The sequence below is a fragment of the Bacillus rossius genome, chromosome 1 (genome assembly GCF_032445375.1).
Source record: "Bacillus rossius redtenbacheri isolate Brsri chromosome 1, Brsri_v3, whole genome shotgun sequence".
In the NCBI taxonomy this organism is placed as follows: domain Eukaryota; kingdom Metazoa; phylum Arthropoda; class Insecta; order Phasmatodea; family Bacillidae; genus Bacillus; species Bacillus rossius.
The window spans coordinates 74,338,330-74,342,857 of record NC_086330.1 but is presented as its reverse complement, the minus strand read 5'-3'; the positions used below and the strand labels follow the sequence as shown (position 1 = coordinate 74,342,857).

General features: G+C 37.8%; 1 non-coding gene across 1 annotated transcript; it reads left to right on the top strand.

The window, feature by feature from the left end:
- The first annotated feature begins 3,306 nt into the window (after positions 1–3,306).
- Positions 3,307–3,379, top strand: Trnaf-gaa (transfer RNA phenylalanine (anticodon GAA)). Its single transcript has one exon. It is a non-coding gene; the product is annotated as a tRNA-Phe (tRNA).
- Positions 3,380–4,528: the final 1,149 nt, after the last annotated feature.

Here is a 4,528-nt window from a genome sequence, read left to right as displayed (position 1 = left end):
GAGTACGGTATATGAAATAAAAATAAAAATGAATATTTGCAGTAATATAATATTTTGAGGAATCTGAAATTACCTGTCTGTTATTGGTAGTTAGCGCCCTCCTCCCCTTTTTTAAGTACCTGAGCTGTCACTGAGATGCATTTTCTTGACAAATGTTGGCTCCTTTGGTTTTTTTATAGTTCGTGTTTAGATACGTACGTTTAGTGAAGGTGTGTGAATTTCTTTTAAACAGCACTTTCAAATGATTTCATTCTTGTTTATACTTACATACTGGCTGGCGACTCGACCTGGCCACCGCCTGCGCTGTGATTGGCTGGAGCGGGTCGCGTCACGCGGCTCGGGAATGCGCCGAGTCATGGAGGTTTCGCGACGGGCGCACCCTCTGGCGGCGGGAGAGAAACACGCTGTTCACATTACATCCGCGTTCTTGCATCGTCACACATTTTTTTTTTTTTTAGTGTAATAATTGTATTAAAATTCTAACAAAAAATCGTTCTTTGATTTTTTTTTAGAAGTGGAAAGATTTGCGCTCGTGTGAGTGAATGTTACTGAAATAAAACGTTTGTAAGGTTAGGTCAGTATGTTCAGAATACTTCAAGACGTGCATATGTATGAATTCTCGCAATGTTGTGTTTTTTTCTTATTCCATCCGCGATGTTGCACGATTTAGCTGCGAACCTGATATATTTTCGGGACAGACTCGAGGTGGATGTATCTCGATGCTTCCCGGTGGCGGGACAAGACAAGTGAAGTACATGCATTGAATATATATATATAGCATGTACTATTGAATATATATATACACACATTCAATGGTACATGCTATAACACTCCCCCCTCACCAACCCATACCAGCCAAACCCTCTTAGCGTCACTGACGCCATGTTACGTCAACAGAGCAAGGAATTACTCCCAATCTCGTAATTTAGCCAAAAGCAACTCAACATCCAACCCAAAGCAAACATAATTTAAAAAAAATAATAATATTTACAAGAACAGTGAAGCCAATTATAAAAAATTAATAATATACAGGTATTTAATTTCATCAGTTTGCAAATATAGCTACATTTACACATCGGTATTGTTATTGATTCAAGAAAAATGTAGGATTGATCTAAACTCACCTTTATTACAAACAAACTGTTTAACAAATTAAATGCTAACTACTCCGAAAGTTCAGTGTCTTCCTTTATTATATACTTATTCTTGGGCGTTTCATTACTATACATATATGTAAATATATGCCAAGATAAGGGCGTGTACATGCCCAATCCCAGGGGGAGGGGGAAGAGAAGTAGCTGCCTACATTTTTTGACGTGAGAAAAAACAGACAAAATATAATAACATATTTCTGTATTTCTGAAGGGAGAAAAAAAGTAACAGTTAGGTTGATGGTATCTAAACATTTTTAAGAAACTAATTGCGAAATAGATATACTGCGTCGATGCGAGAAGTCAATAAAATGAAAACAACGAGAGAGGTTGAACTACCCCCCCCCCCCTCCACGCGACAATTATTCCTTAGCTGGATTAAATAGTCTGGGTACGCCCTTTGGCGACGCCCGACTTCCAGTCTCCTTGAACTGCGAGTTGCGCATGTTCGCCTGAGTCGCCTAGCCATGGCGAGACAAGCAAACATTATAAACTAAGCCTGGTGCTGGGAGGATTATAACGAGGACAGGCAGCATGGCAGCATGACCTGAGTGTTGTTTCAGAGGTCTTGACGGGAGCAGTCTGCGCCCCGCTGCAGGGGGGAGCGAGGCCACTTTCTTCTGGCGAGAGCCGTGTTGCTGAGAGAGACGGCTCTTCCAGATCAGCCGCGCCAATTAGCGGCGTGCTGGAACAGCATGGGGAGGGGGGACGAGAGGCGGAGCAGCCGTTGTTTGCCTCGCAGCGGGGCATCAGCTCGCGGGCCCGTGGGAAGGTAAACAATCAGCCGGGCGCCTGTCTTCCCGAGGCGCTCCCGCGGAAAGCCAGTGAAAGTAGCGGCCAGAGGCTATCAGTGCCGGGCATCTCGCATGTTTAAATAACACCACACCACACCTTTTGTTTGGATTTGTACGTTACGGCTCAATATGACAGTGGCGGTTCTAAGGGGAGAAGAGTCAGGTAATCATCCCTTATTTCTTTCAATACAGTTTCTTGGACACACGCCATTGCAGTTTTGCAATATTTGTCATTGGAAAAATTCATAAATGCATCAGCTGCTTTAAGCTTGTTTGCTGTGGGTTTATCCTTTAATTTTATTTATTCTTTTGCACTTATCCAATTTTTCCATGACAAAACTGCAATGGTGTATGTCCAAGAAATTGTAGCTACAAATATATTAATAATGTGAAAACGTATTTATCATACTTGCCAACCCGTGATTACACTACATCTTGCACAAATTTGTAACCACTCCTATAGAATCAATTTTTTTTGCAAACCATAAATGTTTTAATCGCAGTTTGACAAATGACAAAAAAAAAAAAAGAGGAGCTAGTAGTTCAGTACTCGACAAAGATCTATAAAATCTAACCTCCGTAACGAACAAATTCATGTGTTCTCATGTTGCAAATATTACTCTCATAATACGAAACTGGGACAACGAAATTTAACTTAGAATTCTTTAAAATAATGTCAAACGTGATAAATATACGAAAATTATGTTTTCAAATACATTTCTTGACGCGAAGCACACGTAGTTTCCGCACCCACCGCTAGAATTCGCTGCCGGAGCAACTACATCGACTATCGTATCATTTGATTAGCAGAGAGAAATTTAAATTTATATCATGAAACGATTTCGCTAAAAGCGAAAGAAACTTGAAAAAAAAATTTACTAAATCACGGCTTTGAACCTGATTTTCTATAAGGAACTTTGTTAAAATACTGCCACGTCTTGTTAAAATTCATTATACATCTAATAGGCTACTTTGAGTTTCCCTTTGACTTTGTGAACTTTGGTTCGCGCCATCCGCCACATATGGAAGCACAATGGTTACACTTTTCCGTTCCATACGACTTATGTTCCATTCCATTCACGAAATAACTCCTACCAAATGATGTATATCAAGAGCTAAAATGTTACACATGAAAAATTATAACGTGCAAAGAATATTATATAGGTATGCAAACTTTCCTCGTACATACGCTTTTCTTTTATGCAGCTAAACAGACATTTTATCGTACCAGCGTGGAGCTTGGCGATAATCTGACATGCTCTGTGTAATTTATAGGTAGTAAAAACATATAAAAATTAAACCTTATACGCTCGATTACTATCGCAAGAAAGTATATTATTGATGATTCTCTGTCCTTATCTGCCGAAATAGCTCAGTTGGGAGAGCGTTAGACTGAAGATCTAAAGGTCCCTGGTTCGTTCCCGGGTTTCGGCAATGAGTTTTTTATATCTAAAAATAATTTGTATCATCACTGCATGATCTTGCTGTTAAGATTCAAAGTGAAATTCCACATGCATTTGATTTTTTTTTAAATACTGTGACACCATCCCATCAAATAGTACTGTACATGGTTTGCCTTTATCTGTGTAATTGTCTGTTAGCGAATCTGTGGATATATAAAAGGAAACATGCACATGTTAGAGTTGTTTCCAACATTTTGCGAACTTGAATAAGATAATCCCGTATTCTAGAAGAATTAATTTTGAAGTTGGACAGACGAGAGCGATTAATACGATACCACTTGGAGAGCCTTTAGCTGTATCCGAATACATAGGAGCGCGTCCACATCACATACATGCCTACACCCCTTAGCAAATGCAGCCACAATGTAAAGAACGCATTTTCCATATCATGAACTCTGCCAAAGTGAACCAGTAACGAATTTTTTTTATATGTGTGACTTATGCACCAATGGTGATGATTGAGATGAGACTTAAAGTTGAAATGTTTTTTCTCAATGTTAAGTTTAAGGATTTTTATATCATATATATTCTAATAGATCTACTTATTATTAATTAATCACAACAGAAATATTTGTAGGCTTGTAAATACAATTTTTAAAACAAATTCATATCTGATTTCTGCTGTGAAATGTGAATTTGTGTTTGTTTATGTTTTTTAGTGATTTTTTTTGTTGTTTTATGTTTTCCATTGCATGGTATTATTTTAACGATAGTGTATAAATTATTACATGGTTATATTGCATTATCAAGTAATATTTAATCAATATTTGTACCTTATTTAAGAATATCACCAAATAAGGGACTACGATCACCAAAATAGGTCCCTAATCACCAAATTAAGTAGAAATGCCAAGTGTTTGGTATTTGCATCATAATTTTGTAAAACATAAAAATAAGTAGAAATTATGTATACCAAATTGTAGACAACACTTAAAGGTAAACTGCAACGCAGATACATTTTGGCTCACTATTTCTGGGCACAGGAAATTTGATTAAATTTTCCAAATATCACCAAATTAGGTGACTTTACCCTATTTGAATACATTTACTGCTAGCACCACCATTTACAATTGGTCCTACTATTGTGCACGTAACCAATTCGAGTCGTGATGTCTACGAA